This window comes from Sorex fumeus, unplaced genomic scaffold (genome assembly GCF_029834395.1).
Source record: "Sorex fumeus unplaced genomic scaffold, SorFum_2.1 ptg000006l, whole genome shotgun sequence".
Lineage (NCBI taxonomy): Eukaryota > Metazoa > Chordata > Mammalia > Eulipotyphla > Soricidae > Sorex > Sorex fumeus.
This window is the reverse complement of record NW_026606063.1, coordinates 30,906,344-30,929,533: the sequence shown is the minus strand read 5'-3', so window position 1 is coordinate 30,929,533 and position 23,190 is coordinate 30,906,344. Positions and strand designations below refer to the sequence as shown.

General features: G+C 36.5%; 1 pseudogene; it reads right to left on the bottom strand.

Annotated features, from left to right (window-relative positions):
- Positions 1 to 1,277: 1,277 nt before the first annotated feature.
- LOC130034760 (dysbindin-like) overlaps positions 1,278 to 23,190 on the bottom strand; it is a 75,304-nt pseudogene continuing 53,391 nt past the window's right edge.

The following is a 23,190-nucleotide window of genomic DNA, read 5'->3' as shown; positions in this document are numbered from 1 at the left end:
AGGATCTTTCAGTATTTTTCTTTTCCTTTAATGACTTACTTTGCTTCATGACATTTCCAGTTTCATTCAATCTGTTGCAAATAGTAAGATTTCACCTTGTCTTATAAGTGAGTAGTAGTCCATTGTGTGTATATACCATGGCCTCCTTATCCACTTCTCTGTCATTTGATCCATGGCTTTTTTTACTTTAGTACTGCCTCTCTTTCTCAGCTCAATCATAGTTCATTCCTCTTGCAGAGACCAGGCTCTCACCTCTGCATTTCTACTTTAGCCCAGGTCCCAAGAGGGAGTTCAGGGTAAAAAATGTTCTGTCCCCAGCCAGCTGGCCTACTGTCTTCTGCTATTGTTCAGCAAACCAGAAACTGAGTGGCCCCTCACTCTGAGGGAAGGAAGACCTCTGTCTCATCTGTCTTTTTCCTGAGGCCACAGGCAGAAGGGGAGGCGGAGATGTGGCTTATTAGTAGCAGATGCTCCATATATCAGCATCCTATTTCCGAGAACTCATTGAGTGCTGTCTGGAAATATTTATATCTCCTGAATACACTCAAAGACTTAAGCGATCATCTTTAGCCGTAAAATTATCTATACATTGAAAGTGTCTTTGTTTTCATTAGTGAATTGAATTGCTACAGTTCTTGAACATGCCCAGTTACCTGTTCTTAGAAGAGCTTCTGGTAACGTATCATGAACACAAAAGTTTAAAAGGCAAGAAAAAATTTATGAATCTTGACTCTTTTAACTGCTCCTACCATCACATGTCCCCTTTTGTTTATATTCATTGATTCGTTGTGACCAAAGCACAGAATAAGAAAATATCTTTGTGAGCCAGAGCTATATACAATAGGTAGAGTGTTTGTCTCATGCACAGCCAACCTGGGTTCAATTCCTGGCATCCCATCTGAGCCACCTGAACCCATCAACAGTAATACCTGAAAGTAGAGTCAGGAATAATGCCTTCTGAACAGCACCAGTTGTGGCCCCAAAACCCTCCTCACCACAATTTTTTTTTGTAGTGGGACAAATATGCACTGATCCAAATGAAAGAATCAGTGATGCTTGATTTTATAATGATTTATTGGGTTCTTGGTATTTTTTAACTCTCCCAAAACAATGGTTTTTATGTGTAAAATCTGAATTTCATTTAGCACCTACGTATATTGGATTATTTTCTAGGTAATACATGCATTTAAGTAAATATTTCATTTTTGTCACTGTACATCTTAGTTTGCTTTTAGGCAGCTGCCTTCACAAGTGGGGGTGCATCAGGGATGCCTCATTCAGGAGTCACTGTCTTTGGTGTATAAGGTAGTGAGGGCAGTGTCCACCTCCATGTCCTCAGCCCTCCTCAGCCCTGCCCAGGGGTCCTGAGGGGAGGACAAGGGGTGACATCTTGACTGGAGAAGGGTGGGACTTGGAACCTGGAGAGTAATTTCTTCTGTCCCATCTTGGAGTCAGGGCCTAAGCCAGGGGTCAGTGCTGTATTGTTCTCTGCCCTAGAATTCAGTTAGGCACACAGGGTCTCCTGGTCGGGAATGTCCATCAGCTGCCACTGTTTCTGCATGCCAATGTTCGCTTCCATGGACCACATGTTACCTGCCTGCTCTCTCATGGCAATCTGCTTGGTATCCTGTGGAAAGAAACTGTTCCATGTCCTTCTGGAAGGCCTCCTCAAAGAACTTCTGCCACTCCTTCAGCTCCATGAGCTGGCTGTGCTCCATTTCCAGAAACTTCTGTGAGCATTCTGCATCTATTTCAGAATTGAAGGCTTCAATTTCCTGACTCTTATTTCTCTTATAATTTTCCAGTTGCTGTGCCTGCATGCGCTTGTATCTTTCTAATCCACACTGTCCACATAAATTTTCAAGGTTCACCAAGTCATCTTCTATCTCCTCACAACAAACTTCTAAATTAGTCAGATCTGTAGTCACAGATTCTAAATCTGCTAATCAACCCGGAAGTTTCTAGGATGCCTGTAGCTTGAGAGGCTGCTCTTCTTTGTCTCCCAAGGACTGAAAGCTTAACAACTTCACCAGCTCACTGGCCATGCACATTCTTTGGCTCTGCTATGAAGTGCAGCCCCATGTATCTTCATACCTACTAAGTAATCCGAAGCCAGCAGTCACTGTCACTCTCACTGTCCTCCTGTTGTTCATTGAGTTGCTGGAGTGGGCACCAGTAAATTTAAACTAAATTCTAAGGACAGCTTTTGTTCCTAGTATAAAGTGCTCAATTGTCCTTTTATTATTCTTTCTTTGTTTTTTTCTTATTTCTTTTTATTTATTGTATTTATGCTATTTTCTCTTTTCTCATTGTCAGATGTAGTATCATCAAGATTTTGCTACATGTGCTCTTCTAAGGTATTTGTTTAGTTGTACCTTTGTCATTTAGGTCTTTTACTTATTTATATTTCGTATTTAACTATTTAATTTGGTATTTCATAATAGTACAATTGCATTTTTGATGTGTCCATTTATCCACCATTTGCCAAATAAAATATGTTAAATTTTAGGTTATAAAAATAATTTGTCATATATATTGAGGAATTTGTTTTGTTCTCCCATTCTTCTTTTGCACAGTTTATCTGTCTACTTACTGCAGTGCCTCATTGTTTTGATTATGGTAGTTTTAGAGAGTAAACTTTAAAACCAAACGTGTGAATCCTCCAGTTTTGTTCTTTGTCTTTAATTTTTTTTTGGCGGGGAGTGGTTTCTGTGTTCTCTTGAGGTTCTTTGTGAGGAACTTTTAAGACAGATTATATGATAGGTTTGCTAAGATAAAATATGTCAATATAGATTTGTGTGTTTCTTAAAGAAATTCCCAGAGAGAGAGAGAGAGAGAGAGAGAGAGAGAGAGTGAGTGTTTAAATGGGGCTTTCATCAACTCTGCAGACCAATTTGTGGAATATTAGCTTTTTAAAAGTTTTGTCTTCCAGCACATTCTCTACCCTATACCCTGGAACACATATCTACCTGAGATCTTGCATCTTAGCTTTTTATTCCCCTGGAGAAACCCATATTCTCTCGTTAACTATTCTCTGTCTCTTTTTCTTTCCCTTCATCTAATAGCTAAGTAACTTTCTTTAAATGGAATTATTTTGCTTCACTAAAACTGTTAAAAAAAAAAAAACATTGTCTTCCATGGGTCCAGTGATAAAAGCCAGAGAGGTACTATGTGAGTAAGGTGCTTATTGGGAATGAGCCCACACCATTCTGATCCCTGTCCTGGCATAGAGTCCCCCCAGCTTCATCAGGGTGGTCCCTGAGCATGGAGCAAGGGTTATGCCCCCAGCAGAGTCTGAGACTTCCCAGTCTTCTTCCCACAACAGACATGTGGTTAAGCCATTTTCCTAGAAAGCAGCATCACTTTCCTAGAAAGCAGCTGTCACCATTATCCTGGTTCTAATCTCAAATTGTCCCAGAGTACCACTAGTACTGCTCCTTGTACTGCTGGATGTGGGAGTGTGGACCTCAAACCAGTCCCCAGCTCAAACAAACAAAACATTGTCTTCCTATCCATCAACATCAGGTACATTTCCAACTCACGTTTTCTGTAGTGTTTAGTCCATTATTGTACTTGGGAGACAGACCTTCAAAAATTTCTGGGTCTCTTTTGGTTGGTTCTCATTTCTACTTCTATATCATAGAGACTACAAGGTTTTAAGTCAATTGGAAGGTAGTCCAAGTTGTCAGAAGCCTTATAGTATAGTCTAATCCTGCCTGCCATCTTGAAATCAAATCAATTCACGCTTGAAGATGACTTGTTTTCTGTAGTTCATTTATTTTTTTTTTTTTTGTCTCATGAAGTTGGCCTATCTTAAAAGATAAGTAACATTTAAAGAATGCTCATTCATCTGGAATTTCAAAGAATTTACAGGAAGCTATTTAGTTTCTACTGACTTACTTAATTTCATTTGTAATCTACTCTGAGCTCCAGTTTTCTTTTTGTAAAATGGTGATTATAATGGCAGCTTTGCATATTTTTAAAACAGAATTAAGATGTGCATAATAATGCTAAACATTACTGGATAAAGGATATCAATGTGTATATATCAAAATATAATTTGTTCTAAATATGTTATATAGGGCTGGAGTGATAGCACAGCGGGTAGGGCGTTCGTCTTACAAGCGGCCAACATGGCTGACCCGAGTTCGATTCCTCCGCCCCTCTCGGAGAGCCCGGCAAGCTACCGAGAGTATTCGATATGCCAGACACAGTAACAACAAATTCTCCAATGGAGATGTTACTGGGCCCGCTCGAGCAAATCGACGATCAACGGGAGGGCCTTTACCTTTACCTTACCTTTAGAGGCAGAGTATCACATATATATTTGTATATTCCTAAGCAGTCATATACTTGAACAACAAATAGCAGGAGTTAAATAATTCAGGAACTCAGAAGATAATTCAAATGTGGAATACTTTTAAGTTTCTCATTGCTGACTAGAAATCAACTTTTTTTAACTGATGTCTTGTTTACTTACCTTTTCACTTCCGCATATCTAGCTGAAACCCCACCAAACAAGGCTACTACAACACGTGACTTCTACTGCTTCTAAGACTCCAGGACTAGTAACAAGGAAGAGAACTACTATCCCCAGAGCTTTTAATATCGAACTAGAAGAGCTTCACCTTCACTGGAAAGCACCTTTAACACAGCTCTGTTGGTTATATAATAAATTTAGCTTTAAATGGAATTATGCTAACTTATTGTCCTCAGTCTAACTCTATTTCATGCAGTGTCCACTCTCTAATTGCTCCAATATTCAGGTTCTGGGAGTCAATGCTTCATGAAAAGATGTCCCTGTCAGTAGCATGAATATCATCTGGCCCTGAGCTGTCAAAGAACAGATTGTGGAATTACCATTAGAATACAGGAGTTCCAAGCTGCAGGCAGTAAGTGCAGAGCCGGCAAGCATATGTCCCCAGCATGATATTTTAGTTTCATATGAAGCCGTAAAGTGGAAATAAGCCAGCGGTACAGCAGCAACTGCTAACTGTTCTGTCTATCCATGTTTCCACATTGTGCCATATGTCTGGGGAATTCTCAGTAAAGGGGCAATTCTTTCCTTCAGCCCACTGATAACATTTCTCAAAAGGGAACAAAATAGTGGTCTGAGTCTGTTTGTAATGACCTCATCTACTTTAATTGTTCAGCTTGCCTTATGGAGCTTTCATTTTGTACTTTGATAGAAAAATGGAATACCTTTCAGCATTGATTAATTGTGGTGAAGATAGAAGATTTTCATAAGGGAAAAATGATCTTAGAGTTTTTGTATATCTAACTCAAGTGAGATTGTATTTGCTTCAAGAGCTGAATAGAATTTTAAAAAGAAAGAGCAGCATAAAAATTTATTTTTTTATGCTTTAAGTTTTTCAATAGTAAAATAATTCCTAATTATTATTTTTATGATAATTTCCTCATATATAGACCTATTATTGTGGTAGAAGATACAAAATCCTCCTATAATCTTTCATATCAGTTATATTAAATAGTGCAGAAAAACAAACTAAATTTGAAATAAATTCCTCTGAATTCAGATGTCAGTTTGTTTGCTCTAAGCTATGTGAACTTTGTCAATATCTAAAATTCCTGGAGTCTCTGTTTCTTTACTTATGGAGATAGTAATAATAATTGTTCATATAAAGTTATAACTTGTGGTGATATTGTGACCATTTCTTAAAAAATGTGAGAAGCCAGTAACAACTAATCTTATAAATTGGGGGAACAACAAGGGTCAGTTTTATTAGCTGATCAGCTCTTAGATCTCTACATAAAATTCTATTCTAAAGAATAAGATGGATAAAATCAATAAATGGGGATAAGCTTAATTTTAAAGAAATCAATTAAACTGCATATTATTATAGGACAAAAGTCAAAATTTACATTAAGTACTTCAGAACACTGAGTATAAATGAAAATTCCATGACACTATATGCTTTAAAAAACTCATGAAACAAAATTATTATCTACATGGTCATTTCTACATGAACTAACCCTGAGTATCAAAACTTCTATGGCTTTTAATGCCAGACAATCATGAACATATTTTTATTTGCTTGGGTGTTTTCCCTGGGCTGCAGCGATAGCACAGTGGGTAGGGAATTTGCCTTGCACGCAGCCACCATGGCCGACCGGAGTTTGATTCCTCTGCCCCTCTCGGAGAGCCTGGCAAACTACTGAGAGTATCTCGCCCACACGGCAAAACGTGGCACGCTACCGTGATGTATTCGATATGCCAAACACAGCAGTAACAAGTCTCATGATGAAGACGTTACTGGGCCCGCTCGAGAAAATCGATGAACAATGGGAGGACCGTGACCATGACCGGGTGTGTTCCTTATCAGTATTGTGGCCAACTTGTGGTACTTGGGAGGTAATGATGTGCTGGGTACTAAACCTGGGTCCTGTTTATGCCAGGCATGAACTCCAGTCCTTTGAGTTAAAGCAACTTATTTTTGACATCATGGAAAATTCATATGTATTATATATAATTGCTACAATTTTATTAAAAAAGTGGTCTTATTTTAGGACCAAAAGTAAATATATTTATATATAATTTGATAATAAAATATAATATTCATAGAAATATTCTTGTGTCATAAAATATAAGGAAGAACTGACTAAAGGAGAAGCTATGTTGAGTTATATCTATGTACTTGTTTAGAAAGGTTGGGATGTAAATAGTGTAATAAACTTTCTAAGCACAGTGCATTAGACCATCAAAGTGGCTCAGCCATGTATCTAGATCTACCCAAGGAAAAGTTAATGGAAGTACAGTGCATTATCAATTAATAGCAGCAACAGCAACAATGATGTATGTTAATTTTATTTAGGCCATGGTTTGCCTTTCTTAGTATCTAATTGCTTTAGGGAGGTTTTGTAATAGCATTCTGCTTAGTTGACCCTCTTTGTTTTCTCCATCTTTCCTTACATTTGAAGAAAATAATGTTTTCCTCAATATTGTATTTAATTTTGTGTTTAGACAGCATCACACTGTAGCTCTAATCTACTCACTAGAGTCATGGATTTTCTCAACTTCATTCACCATTGTTGTCTACTTCCTTTATTTTTTAATTTGAGCCAAACTGGGCTCTTCATCTTTTCTCAGCAAAAGTGGCTTTTTCCTTTTGTCACAATTTGTATCTTTTCAGGCCCTTTAATTTTACTGAACTATTCCTAAAGTTGTCCTTGGGGTAGCTAGTTCTACAAGATACTCTATTTTCGAATCCAGATTTAGTTCTGGGAGAAATTGGAACCTATAGGACTCCATATAAAACAAGGGTGGTAAAAATTAAAGAATATATTTAATAAAGGATTTAATTGAATTGTACAAATTATTAATATCAATATTGATAACCTTGCCTCTGTCCAAATGAAACAAATGAATGAATCAAGTACCACTTGGAAAAAAGTAAACTCACACCACAAATTCTAAGAGAGTTTTTTTTCAGGCAGAGAAGCATAAGTGCATGAAATGACCTCCTAACAAGACTTAGGAGAGATATAAAAGTAAAAAGATCTGGTGCTGGGCTGTGATGGGAGAAAGTGTGTTGGAGTCAGTAGGTCTCTGGTGTTCCATTTCTTTCCTGTCTCCATTTAACACATCAGGAATGGGGGGGAGTTATGTCTGGCAGTGTGTCCTCTAATATGTACTTTTATTTTGACTATGCAGAAATTGATGCTTTTGCACTGAGCTTTTCACTTATTTCTCTCTGGTAGATGGAAAGAAAGAATTTTCTAGTTAGAAAAATCCTCTGCTCACCTTCACTCTTTGTTAACTGGATTATAATCTAGAAAGACTGACTTTTCATCTTGTTTGTATATAACATGAGAATGAAAAAAATCCCTATTATGAAGTGTTGTTTATTTCCGTATTTACTTGTTTATTTATCCCTTTACTTGAACACTAGCTTTCTTCTATGCACTGGAAAATTTATGAACATAGACATTGAGAGCAAAATAATCAAGGTCCTTCTCATATAAATCATAAAGTGCAATGAATAATATAAGGACTTATGCAAGAAGTTCCTGCCACAGAGCCTGGAATGTAGTAGGTGCCTAATAAATGTGTGAGTTCCTGTATTCTACTCTCTTATCTTTCCTGCACACACTCCATGCCACTTTTGTCCATGGACCCCAGGGAATCTTTTAACAAAGGTTTCTAATTTCTTTCCCAGCCTAGTGTATTGAGACAAGATTTGGATGAGCAGCCAAATGTAGAATTTCTCTTGGGAAACTACAATGACTTGGGCAGCTGCAAAAAAGAGGCCTTTTTTTTTATAAGGCCCTATTTAAGTCACATCAGCCGTGATTTGAACCCATTGAAAATGAGAGACAGGACAAAAAAAAAACAGTAAGAATTCTAAGGGAGAAAAAAAAGAATAAAATTTAAAGCAAACAAATAAAGAAACAAAAACTAAACTAAGTGTAACTCAAGCCTTTCCCTTTTATTAAAATAGAAATTGGGAATACTGAGACAATTCTGATCCCTACAACAAACATGCCGCTAGTATGATTCCTGCTTAATGAAATTTGACTCAAACTGGATAAAGATTTATTCAAATGTATCAGTCAAGTGGTTTGTTTGTTTGTTTGGCTGGTTGGTTTTATTTTCCTAGTAATATAAATGATTGCACTGGGTTAAGCAGAAAACAAGTTATTAAAAAGATACCAGATTCAGTGGAATCTTATGTGATAATATTAAAGTCTATTTTTCTGTTCAGCCAGTGCATTATTTTTCCTCCTTATCTTTTCAATCTCTTTGCAGTATTTATTACCAATAGAAAAATATTTCTTCCTAACAAAAATATTGCCATATCTCCTAACACTTCCCTGTACTCCTTCCCCTCCCACCCCCAGTTTTGGCTATTTCTTCTCTTTGAAGGTTTTTCTACCAGAGTCCTTTGGTAGCACTTTAAATCTTTGTCAAGGTACATACTTTGCTTCTGAATTTGTTTTTGGGTGTCAGGCATTGTTCTAGGCACTGTATGTTGAAAAGGCATTTCATCTTAATGGTAGTTATATGAAGTATCTATTGTTAGTATCTCTATTTTCAGATGACAACATTAAAGTATGGATGTGTTTTTGCTTAGGTTTCCTATTAACTAAATGTGTCAGGTGTTGGGGTCTAAGTCAGCATTTATAAGCCCCATTTTCACTCTATCAATGAGGGAAAGTTCAAAACATTCCTTAGACTACAGGGTTAGGAGGACTTTGGAGTCTAAACTAAGTATTATTAAATAACACAGAGCTCTTATAACTGAACCAGTAGGAGAATGATAATTAATAATTAAATTGTGTTATAGGAGTTAATATATCCCTAATCTATTGTAGGCAAGCTCTCCAGCTTAAAGAGTCAGTGGGGAGAATTTCAACCCAACTATAGAAAACTGGTGTAAAAGCTGGAAAACATACCTTATATTTTGTATTCTTCAGTCTTCCAAAAATTGGCTAATGCTTGTTCGTAATGGGAAAGTAAACCTCTATTAATTATTTAATTTCAAATACAAATCCCAATTTAAATACATTTCCAAGACATACTCAAACTAATATTTAATGTAGTATTGGATGCCCTATTACCTATTTACAGTTTATTCAACTGTTATAATTGTAGTGAAAGAAGATAAGCAAAATGAAGGATGTATAAGATTATTGAATTGAAATGTACAGAGAATAAAAAAATAGGTAATATGAATCTATAAAGAAACATGAATCTATATGAATTAAAAAACCGAGCCTAGATACAACTCTTCATTGATGATTGCACATAATGGAGGATTTACTTTATGCTCCCTCAAATCTTTAAATCGATGATATTTTACTACTTGAATTATAACAGTGTATAGATATTTATTTCTACAATTATGCTAATCAATCCCCAATCATATCATCAATGGATATGCTAACAAGTGTGTATCTAATTATTCAAGTTGTGTATTAGTACATTTATCTGAGTCGTATAGAGAAAATAAGTACATGTTTAATTTTTTTTGAGAGAAGCAGTAATTGCTTCTCACAATGGACAAAGGACAGACAAATAAATGCACAATAGAAATCGTTGAATTTAAAGTGGGAGTCATCTTAGGGATCTTATTGGATAAATTAGAAAAATCAAAACAAATCTCTCTCCAAACATTGGCTATTTAGGTACCTAATCTTTTTTTTTTAGGTTCATAATCTTAAAGTTTAAAGAAGTACCTTTGAGTGCCTTGGTTCTCAGTAGTGGCCACATGCAAGGCAAACACCCTACCCGCTGTGTTATCTCTCCAGCCTCATGAATATATGTATATATGCATATATATGCATGCGGCTGACCTGGGTTTGATTCCCAGCATCCCATATGGTCCCCTGAGCACTTCCAGGAGTGCAGAGTGCAGAGCCAGGAGTAACCCCTGTGCATCGCTGGGTGTGACCTAAAAAGCAAAAAAAAAAAAAAAATTTAATATTCATCCCATATGATTCCCTGAGCACACCCAGGAATAATTACTGAGTGCAGAGCCAAGAGTAACCCCTGAGCATTGCCAGCTGTGACCCCCCTAAAAAGAAAAAATATATAGTAATTTATACATTTTAAGGGCTGTAGTGCTAGCACAGCGGATAGGGTGTTTGCCTTGCATCTGGCCGACCCGAGTTTGATTCCTCTGCCCCTCTCGGAGAGCTCGACAAACTACCAAGAATATCTCGCCCTCACTGAAAAGCCTGGCAAGCTATCTGTGATGTATTCAATATGCCAAACAACAAAGTCTCACAGTGAAGATGTTACTGGGCCCGTTTGGGCAAATCGATGAACAACGAGAGGACAGTGATACAGTGACAGTGATACATACATACATATATATATATATATATATATATATAGAGAGAGAGAGAGAGAGAGAGAGAGAGAGCTGTCTGTAGCTGTTTTTTTCTATAAATGACTACCTTTTTTTAAAAAACACAGCCGGGTGTATTACAGAAGTGAAACACACAATAAGTCCTCACATTCTTATCATTATATCCCTATGGTGTTAGAGAAAGGTTTATTTTATAAAGTTTTAATCTTGATGGGAGGAAAACTTGGGACACTGATGCTGGTAAGTGTACACTGGTGGAGGGATGGGTGTTGGAATGACTAAAATCTAATCATGAACACTGTGTAAGGGTCTATCCCAGTTATTCAATTAAAAATAAAAGAAAGTTCTATGTTGAGATGCTTCATTTCGGGGCTGGATTTTAGTGATCTTATTATTTACCAGAAGCATAAAGCAGCAGATTACTTCTAGGAAATCTTGGAAATTCCTTGAAATTCGAAACTAATTTTTCTAGGAAGAAGATAAGTGGTTTGAGTAAATAAATTTATATACTAAAATATATCTTAGTGAAAGTTTGCCACAATTCCATGTGTTGTTTGGATAGGATATAACCAGGTAAGAATATTTTTGAGAAAATCATTATCAAGATTTTAGAAAATGTAAAATACTATATGATTTTTCATAACTTCCAAAGTTCAAGATTTATAATCAAAATGGATGATTTTATATATTTTCTGTATTCTAATTGAGGATGTAATAGTTTTTCTTAAAGGACTGTGATTTTGTTAAGCATAGTGACAAGCTTATTCATCTTTGAACTCTGACACAACACTTAACCCACACAAATATAAGTGTATGTTAAATATAAATTATGTTGACTACTTTTTTAGCCATTGCATAAAAATTAAGATTGTATGTTATTACTACAATTTTCCTTCTAGATTTCTACTAGTGAAATTTTGACATACTTAATGTTGCATATATAGTTAACAGGTATATTTGCCTGCTGAGTAAAGTTCACATTATAACCAGACTTCCTCAATTGTTCAATGATTAAAGTCATTTTATTTTCCATGTGTTTTAATCATGGTTCTGCAGAGAAACAGAACCATTCAGCAATATCTACAAGAAGGTATTGGCTCCACACAATTAAGGAAGCTGAAAAGACCACACTAACATTTGCAAGGCCAAGATCAAAGAAAGCCTGTGGTATATTTTAAAAACCTAAAAACTAGAAGACTAATTACACAAATTAAGCCCATTTCTGAATGTCTGAGAAGCATAAAGAACTGAAGAACATCACTATCACTATCATTGTCACTATCACTATCACCCTGTTGTTCATCAGTTTGCTTGAGCAGGTGCCAGTAAGGTCTCCATTCATTCCTGTCATGTGCTAGTGTAGCCTGATGGAATATTGGGGGCTCTTTCAGGATGAGGGGAATAAGAACCAACATTGTTACTGTTTTTGGCATACGAGTATGCCATCGGGAGCTTGCCAGGTTCTGTCCTGCAGGCAGGATACTTTTGGTAGCTTGCTGGGCTCTCTGAGAGGGATGGAGACTTTTGAGGCAGCCTCTAATCACCTTTTACAGGTGTTCCCAGTCAGGTATATATGTGGGCAAAATACTCTTGATAGCCTGCCAGGTTCTCTGAGAGTGAGTACTAGAAAATAAGAGGTCGGGCAGCCGCTAATGCAGCCGCCTGCTTCCAGGAGCTTGGTTTTATATTCTCTGGATCTTGGCCGTTGATGGGGTTTCATGGCAGTTGGTCGGTATAACTGTCTAGCTACTAGAAGATGGGGAATCTGGGTGGACGAGGCCCAGCCCCAATCCGAGAAGGTTTGGATATCTCAGCCCTGGGTCCTGCACACCTGAAACTGAAACTGAAGAACATGTTTCAGTTAAAGTGGCTGGAAGAGAAAGAATTCAACCTTCCTCGGTAGTTTTGCTCTGTGAAGACTCTCAGTGTATCCAGATGAAATTGTCCCACACTGGAAGGAAAGCCCACATAATTCATCAATTGCAATATTCATATTTTTGGAATCATCATTAAAGGTGCATCTAGAAATAATGTTCAATTCTATATATGGGTATCCCACACTCCAATCAAGTAGGAAAATCAGTAGAACTACTACAATAATATGTGCAGAAGAAATTAAGAGTAAAATGTTTATACTTTATTTTCATATGATGAAGATGACTGATATAAAATGCTTTCTTTATAATAAAAGAAAGAAAGACAATGAAGAAGTAAAATGCATGTGTATAATTTGAAGAGGTGACAACTGTCAAAACAAACAAGTCCCATAAATTTCTTTGAGACAACTTTGGGCATGTATTTTAGAAAAGGTAGAAGTTCTAAAGACCTAATGGTGGAAGTAATTTTCCCTTCAAGATAGTTTAATTATTTTCTCTGCAACAATGACATTTTTTCCATTATCATTTCCCACAAAATAGATATCTTCTTAAATTAGGAATATTGAAGATTATAATTAAAAATAAAATTGACATGGGGAATATGCATAAAGTGATGAAAATTAAAAAGAAAATAAGAAAGGTAGTGCTGTTTAAAGAATTTTCAGCACTATCTAGTCCAAAATTTATGTCCCATATTATAGAAAACCACTTACTATAATGATGAGAATATTCTGTGGACACATTGCTCAATACAGTATCCTATAGTTACACATAGATATCAAACAGTTGAAAATTGTATAATTAGATAGGAGAGCTAAATTTGTATTTTACATTACATTAAAATTAGATGTGTGCAGGGGCCAGAAAGATAAACCAATGTGCTGAAGTGAATGTTTTGTGTGCAAAATGTCTGAGTTTAATCCCTAGCACGGCATGGTCCCTCAGGTAATGCTAAGAGAAAAGACCAAGAAAAAGCTAGGAATAAGCCCTTATTCACTGGAGATGGTCCTACTGCAAAGCAAAATAAAATTTCTATCACTGATTGGAATTGTTTATGTGCATGGAAGAATTTGAAGGAAACTGGAAACTTTGGAAAAAGATGCATACAGTTCTAGTTTCTGAAGAAAAAAAAGGTCTAGTGAAATAACTTTTCTAAAATTAAAAGAGAAAATAGACTCAATACTATGCATTAAATTTTGAATAATATTTATAAGAATATTGAAACAAAGTAGAGTACACAGAAAAACTAAGTGAGTTGCTAGAAACTAAAAATAGGATCTCTTCAAATATTCTGAAAAAAATAGAAAATTACTTTTTAGAAAAACTGAAAACATGTTTTATTCTGTTCTAATTTTTGATACAATGATATAGTGTAGGAAAAAAGACAAGTTTACTTATGGAAATACAAATAGTGTATACAATTTTTACTCAGTTATATTTCTCTTCTACTAAAGAAGACACTAGACTAAAATATGCAAGAATTCAAAGATATTATTACCACTTCTAGAGATAGGAACTTCAAATGATAGTTAATTGACTTAAAAGGGAATCTCAATTTAGAATTTGTCATTGGGGAAATAAGGATTTAAATATATATGTATAAATTTTTATATATCTTAGAAAAATTATTGTCACCAAAATGTTTAAAATGATAAAATAATTACATATTTGGAGACATAAATATATAAAAATGATCTGACTTATAACTGCTTGTGATTTCTAAAGCAGTATGCTAAGTATTGACAACCTGTACTCACATATTAAAACTAAACACAAAATTATCAAATGTATTCCAAGAAAAGGTGAACTCTATCTTCTGTTTATTAAATACTACTGAACCATGTAATAATTTATTGAAAATATATAAAGGTGTCTACATTTGAAAAATCAACTGAAAATAGATTGCTGTGCTAAAATGTTAAGACAGTTTTGAATGAAGACAAAAGTTATATATGTGTGTATGTATATAAATGTATATATCTGTGTGTGTATAAATATATATATATCAAGAGCATCTCATCCGCATGGCAGAGCATGGCAAGCTATCCATGACATATTCGATATGCTCAAAATAGAAACAATAACAGGTTTCATTCCCCAGATGCTGAAACACTCTCACATATATATATACATATATATATGGAGACATATATATGTATTCGGAGATATATATATATATATATATATATATATATAGAGAGAGAGAGAGAGAGAGAGAGAGTGGTAGGGCATTTGCCTCGCGTGCAGCCAGCATGGCCGAGCTGAGTTTGATTCCTCCGCCCCTCTCAGAGAGCCTGGCGAGCTACCGAGAGTATCTCACTCCCATGGCAAAGCCTGGCAAGCTACCCTTGACATATTCAAAATGCTAAACACAGTAACAACAAGTCTCACAATGTTACTGGGCCCGCTCGAGCAAATTGATGAACAACAAGAGGACAGAAAGATTGATATATATATATATATATATATATATATATATATATCAATATATCAATCACTGTATTACTGTAATCCCCTTGTTGATTGATTTACTTCAGTGGATACCAATAAAGTCTCCATTCTTCCAAGCCCTGAGATTTTAGCAGGCTCTCCTTACTTGTCTTCCCAACACTGCTATAACGGAGGGTGTTTCAGGGTCTGGGGAATGAAACCTGTTATTGTTACTGTTTTGGGCATATCGAATATGTCATGGATAGTTTACCATGCTCTTCCATGTGCGCGGGATACTCTTGGTAGCTTGCCGGGCTCTTCGAGAGGCATATATTTATATTTCTCTCTATGATTTGTTGCCTTCTGTCTGAACCCCACCAAATATGGTGTGGTAGTTATGGAAAATGGGTAGGGAGTGTCTTATGATGTGTCCAGGAATATGTTCACTTATATGTGAGGCTCGGCCCAAGTGTGTGGAAACCGGCCTGGAGCGAGGTGGCGGGTGGGTAGTGGAGGCGGGATGCCAGGGCTGGATCCCTTGGGGCGGGGAGGGCTCTCATCTGACTCCCCCTGGGGCACCACTAGTGAAAACAGCCTGGCACAGAGTCTGGTGGCATGGTTATGGAGACCTCATTTTATGCTCCATTATGGGAGAAGCAGCCGTGAGTTCTGGAGGGTGGCCAATGAGGATATTATCTGGCACTAGCAGGAGGTGGCTTATGGGTGTGGCCCCTGGGTTGCCATGAGACTTGGTGGGGTTGGGGGGAAGGGAAACGCAGGCAGAGGATCTCTGCTCCCAGGTCCTATTGAGCCTAGAGTCCAAAGTCACAAAGTTCTGCATTACCTGAGTTCTGTGGAACTCCACTCATGCGTGAGGCTCGATCTGAGCATGTGGAAAGCGGCCTGGAACGTGGCGGTGGTTGGGTAGTGGAGGCCGCCTGCCGGGGCTGGGTCCCTTGGGGTGGGGAGGGCTCTTGCCCGCCCCCTCTGGGTTGCTCCAAGTGATTTGCTCGAGCAGGCCCAGTAACCTCTTCATTGGAGACTTTATTGTTACTGTGTTTGGCATATCGAATACCTCACAGGTAGCTTGCCAGGCTCTGCCTTGCGGGTGAGATACTCTCGGTAGCTTGCCGGGCTCTCTGAGAGGGGCGGAGGAATCAAACACACACACACACACACACACACACACACACACATATATACAATTATAATACAAAAATATTTTTCACTAAGTGATGGTTTAGGTTAAAAATAAAACTACATTTATATAAACATGAATTTAGGAGTTAAACAGGGACTAAACACTCAGTCAAATATCACCTGATAGCTCCCCAGCACAACATATGGTCCCTGAGTTCTATGCAGAGTGATCAATGAGCCAGGATAAGCCCTTAGCACTACCAGAAATGGCCCCCAAACAAGTATAGATGAAGAGATTGAAGCTCTTCATTCACAATAGTGAATAGTCTATAGTCAGAAGACTGTAGACTGAAAGATTTTACCTGCAGTGTAATCTGTTGGCACCTTGACACTGTACTTGCAGCTTCAAGAATTAAGAGGAAAAGACAACTGCTATTTAAATCCCTGAACTTTTATTCTGTTCCAGTTGCCTGAGCTAACTAAGACAATTCCAGACATCAAATTTGTCATTAAGTTGTGATAATTCAAATTATTTGAGTGGAACATCAGTGGGAAAAAATCAGCCAAAAGTAGAAATTTCATAAAGATCTAGGCAAATAAATGCTTGTAATAAATGCCAAAATATTTCATGTGATTCTTTGGGGAAAGATAAAACTTGATACCATCTTACTTTTTCAAAGAAACTCTATTTAGCAATATAGAAAAAAAACCCACTAGATTGCTATACGTTATAAGAGGATAAATACAAAAACAAACATTTACATACAAAAATCTGAATGGAATGTTAAATTTACTTAGAGTAATCCATTTTTGAGTTCTTTTGTTAGAGCTTACCCAGTCCTATTTGTAACACATAATCCAGACTGTAAAAAGCTTACAGTTGATTTTTGCATACAAACCAGACATTCTGAATTAAAAGGAAAGTATAAGAAAAGTCAACTGAAAAAAATATAGTGAAAAATAGAAATAGTTATGTAGAAAAAGCTTAAGATTCTTAAGAGTAATTTAATTATTTCCATCAATATTAGAAAATAACATATCAACCAAATTTATTACAAAATATAAGTATATATTTGCATTTATATAAAATTATTCCAGTGAAAAATTATTTGTTACATTGTTTTCTAAGAGCTAAATAATGAACAATAATGGTAGTACTGTAGCACTGTCCTCCCGTTGTTCATCAATTTGCTCAGTGGGCCTAGTAATGTCTCAACTGTGAGAATTGTTGTTACTGTGTTTGGCATATTGAATATGTCATGGGGAGCTTGACATGCTTTGCCGTGCGGGTGAGATACTAGGCTCTCCGAGAGGGGCGGAGGAATCAAACTCTGGTTGGCCGAGTCAGCTGCATGCAAGGCAAACACCCTACCACTGTGCTATCGCTACATCCCAACAATAATGGTATATGTACTTATTGAGTAGATTATAATAAATATACACAATAGAAGACTATGAAGTATGAAATAGTAAAAGAAAAATAAGGAAAGCTGTTTAGGGGCCAGAGCAATAGTATAGTGGATAGTGCTTGCCTTGTATGCAGCCAAACTTGATTGTCTGTCAGCAATGATCCCTCTGAGTTCAGTACCAGGAGAAAGCCCTAAGCACTGCTATGTATGGCCTAGAAACTAACAAAAAAGTTTATATTTTAAATTGAGTAAACTGTAACTCTATTTCTATGTGAAATAAGCATCATCCCAAGTAATTAATTTTTCTATACTCTTTCTATATTTTTTACCTATACTGAAGTCATTGTTCGGCAGAACCCAAACATGAATGAAGTACGTAATTCTCATGAAGGGATACATCAAAAGAATAGAGGCAATACTTATTACTGATATGCTTTTAGAGTTTTGATCCACATAAATCTATTATTCATTTTAAGTTGATATAAAATTAATTATCATGAGAAGATTGAAAGTGGTCCAATTTTCATCACCAAAGAAAGCTTCTTTTTCTATTTTTCCATAGAAAATGACTACAAAAAGGAATAAAACCTCTCAAGTATAAATGTAAATCCTTTGAGAAAATATATATAGAGAAATGTGCAGTTTTAAATCAGAAAAGGGTATACATAATTTTTTACTCTACTACTAATTACTACTTATTTATAATAACTTGTGTTCTCCTTCAAATTAGTTTGCTATAGTCATGATGTTTGAGTTCAGAGTTCAAATCGAGATCTTCCACAAAGTAGCTATTACTTAAACCTACTTCTTTAATGTAAGAGAAATCCAATGGAATACAACTTTCAAGTCTCACAATGGAGACATTACTGGTGCCTGCTTGAGCAAATCAATGAACAACAGGATGACAGTGCTGTAGTGCTACAGAATACCTAACTTTCCTGTGGTTGCAGGCTAAAACTTGAGACTGTGACTCAAACTCTATTACCTATCATACATTTATTATGAGAAGTACATGATTTAATACACATCATGTCCTTATCATTGGGTCGAGTACATTTTGCTTACTAAGCCATCTCTCTCCTGTACATCATATGATAGCGCAATTGCCATGTCTCCTATTTCCCCTTGGTCTAACTCCCACTCCTTTCCCCAACCTCAGTGTGATACTCTCCAAGCAACAAAACCAGAATTTTTCTTTTAGTAGGAGGCATGAAGTTCTGAGTTGACCCGAGATAAATTTAAATCGAGTCTTATTAGATAAGAAATACATCAAATACATAAAGCATGGAAAGTCTCTACGAAACCACTGGACAATGTTAATACTCTAGAATTGTCAATAAAGAAGACTCCCAAGACAGTGACTTTCTCCCTCCCTCTGTGCCGGTGTGCTCTGGTGTCAAAAGATCGATCATGCCAAATGACAGAATTCAGTCCTCGATTAAAATGACGTTATCTATTAGCTACTGCACAGCACACATAGGTGGAGGGGCAGGCAGCCTTCTGAGTGGCCTAAATGCACATTACAAGGAACTAAAATTGGAGCAATTTGCTGTAATTTAGAAAGAAGAATGAGTGAATGAATGCATGCACGACAGAAAATTATATATTTTATTTGAAGGTAAGATTGCACATCTCTAATCAAGGCTTAAAATCTGAATTAGAATAAATTGTGCCATAATTATTTTCTTAGAAGAGAACAAAGAAGTTTTAAAGCACCTAATATTCTTCCTTTGAAGCTTTCAAAATGAAGACACTCACTTTGTGGTAAATGCCTGGCTTTATTTGTCTCTGTCTCAAAAAGACCCCAAGTTCATGTAGCCAGGTACTAGCCTTTCACATTAAAAGCTCTCATGATCATTTAGTTCTCCCAGCATATTGTTGCATTTATTTCAGTACCTCTGACCTTCAATCCTTTAATTAGTAGATAAAAGTAGCTACCAGTGGTAATAATTTACTTGCAAATAAGAGTTGTTTACAAATGTCCATGGACTCTCATGCATATGTGTATTTATGTATATATGTGGGTACATATTTTGTGCATTGGGATGAACATGGATGAGGTAGGGAAAAGACTCCATTAAAATATTATTATTTTGTAGTTAGATCTTGGGAATTCTCTTTTGACAGCCTCATTATTATTCTCAGGAAAAAAATCAATTTTCATATCTAGATGAAACTATATACAAATTTTTATACATTAAGAGATATATTACTTTTTTCACTTCCATTAGAAGCCTTCCTAAATTTTATATGTGCTATGCAATAGTTCATTGTGCTGTAGTACTAAAGATTCTATCTTCCTTTTTATTAGTCAGACAAAACTAACACATCTCATGTAGGGGCTGAGATTTGTCTGATTATATTATTCAACAGTAACCGCAGCACCATTTTTCTCAAAGCCTGGCAGAGAAAAAAAAATCATCAGTTTGTGACATCCCATCATGAATGCTTTCTGTAGCCATGAATGCTTTCACAAATTTCATCTTCAAATTTTACCTAATTCTCCCTAAATAATAACTTCACTCTCTTTTCTTTTTTCCCCCTGTCATTGGGAAGTAAAGAAGTGATTGACTTCCATCTCCTTCATATCTTTCCTTCATAACACACATTGATAGGCAGAGCAAAATCTTGGGAGTGAGGTTAGAACTCAAACCCTTCACAAGTGAATCAAGTTCAAAACAGCAAAGCTCCTGAACTACCTTGTAACAATAATCAGAGATGATGTTCATAAGGTGCTCTGGCTGAATTGGATACAATTCCTTCAATTCTCACAGCTACACATTAATCGGCATGCCAATGATCTTTGCATCACAGATGGGCACCAATAAACTGGGAAATTTGCTGACAATAACAGCCCTGCTGGGTGGTGAAGTTCAGGTGCTTAAACATAATATGATCTTGAGATCATTAGAATACAGAAAGTCTAGCAGCAGTCCTAGCACACAGCAAAATAAAAAGAATCAAGAATATAACAGAGGAACTGTATGGGATGAAATGCCAATAAGCAATGATCATATTATGTACTATTCCCCAAAGTGCAAAATTTCTGCTTATAGATTTTTTAAATATTTCAGTTTAATATTTTTTAATATTTTAGAGTCTCCTGCCCCCACTCCTGGCTGTCCTCACCGGGGCCCCTTGGAGGGGGAAGGGTTGAGTCCCCCCCCCACCCCAGCAGAGCCCCAGCAGCCAAAGACCTCCAGAACCAGCCATAGCCATGCTGAGACCACTCTCCACACGTCTGGACAAGCCTCATGCATGAAGGAACCGGCAGAGGAACCCAGGCATGTGGGGCCCGGGGCTGAGATCTCCAAGCCTACTCGGATTGGGACTGGGCCTTCTCCACCCAGATACTCCATCTTCCAGTAGGTAGGCATCATACCCACCAGCTGCCACCGGCGCCAGTTTGGTCCCATCAACGGCCAAGACGCAGAGACTATAAAACCCAGCTCCCAGAAGCGCGACATCTTATCTCATTTTTCCTTTGGAGAACCCGGCAGGCTACCGAAAGTATCCTGCTCGCACGGCAGAGTCTGGCAAACTTCCTGTGTCCTACTCAATATACCAAATTCCAGTAACAATGATGGGTCTCATTCTCCTAACCATGAAAGAGCATTGAAAATGGCTCTTTTTAAAATCTCAGGACTGGGAAGAAGGAGATATTACTGGTGCCTGCTCGAGGCAATAGACAAACAACAGGATGATCGTGATTGTGATCGTGAATATTTTAGTTCTCATGTAGTATGATGCTTAAAGCAAACTGATCTGTGATTACAAACAAAATAGTATCAATGAAAGCAATGAAAATATCAACACTATTTAACATTATTCCATTAGTGTAAAAACGAAGAATACAGGATTTAAAAAATATAAATATGAATGTACATATAATACTGATATCTGTCTTAAAATATTTTAACTTTTCCCATTCTTTATGGAGAAATGTTCAGAGCCATTAGAATGACAGTTAAATTTTTTTTAGGATTTTGCTCTTCTTCTACATGCTTGAAAACCACATACCTAACCCAGTGTAAATAAAATTCAGTAAGTGTGATGTGGATATTTCAGACATATTAACTCAGGGACACTTGCTTACAACAATCCTGTGTGAATTTCAGAATGCCTAACCATTATTATTGTTAGATGCACTCTTATCTGTAAACAGGAAATAAAATCATGGATCACTGTGGAGCTAGGACCTAAACCAGGTAGAGTGGTCTTAGCATTCACCCTCTGGATCCTAGTTCCCGTGTCCTTTCATTCTCTCTGTCTAGCTGCATATGTTTCCCTGAGCAGGTATGTTATCGTGTAGATATTTTTCCTTTGAAATGATTCCCCCCCTTATTGTTTTTATTTTGGGAACTCTTATTTAGTTCGGTGTTTATTATCTTTTTACTTGGGATAACATTCTGAAGTGGTTCTTCTAACAACCACCATTTTTTCCCCATTTTCTTTTAATTTAAATTTACTGAGTTTATGTGGGAGAGAGTGTGTTCTGTTCTCTTTCATTGCCCATACATTGACTGTTATGCAATGGCTGGTACCTTCCAAGCAGCAGAGTGTTGCTTACCCTGTGATTCTTTAACAGTGAAAAAGTGAAGATGATAGAGAACATGTTCAGCTCAGTGATTGTGGAAAATATGAATGAGTGTACACACGCACACACACACAAAGCTACCATGATATAATGAGACTTTACATTAAAAAGATGATTCACCAGTTCCTTTCTGGAAAGGAACATGTTTTAGTCTTCTCTTTCATTTCATGTTTTCTCAAAGATTTTTAATTTTTATTTATTTTCCATTATTACTACATTCTTATTGGTGACTACGTTACTCATGTTTATGCTATATCAAATAGACAAATGATATCAGATAGACAGGCTCCTACCATTTATTGTCAAGAACATTTAAAACTAATAGTTAATATCCATCAAAAGGCAGTTATTACTTTTTTAATATAAATTTACAATAAATATTTAAAAAAATTCTAAAAGAGGATATCATATATAATGTTTTTTTTATTTCCTAAGGAAGAAATAGTTAAGAAATTCTGAGATCACCCCATCAGTGGAGTACAATTACTCTACTCTATGTGGGAAGAATTTAATTTGTCAAATTCTCATTCTCTAGTTTACAGATGCTACCCCTGGTGCTTGATGGAATTGTACTTATGATTTTCTGTGAGCAGCAGCACAAACAGGAAACATCTGCTGACCACTTTCTTTGTTAATGCACTACTTACAATGAATGCCCTTTGTGAATAAATTGAGAGCAGATCAGGTGGCAATTTTGAGCTTTAATGCATTCGCCAAAATCCACAATTCCTATATGACCAATGAAAGTGTTGGACTTTAAGCACTGTACACACTGTATTCATAAAATAATTAAATATAGTGTTTGATGACACATTAAGACTTTTCAATAAAAGTATATGTAAAATATTGTGTGTACACATACATATACACAATTTTTATCTTCATAAGGTGACTTTTACTTCTCT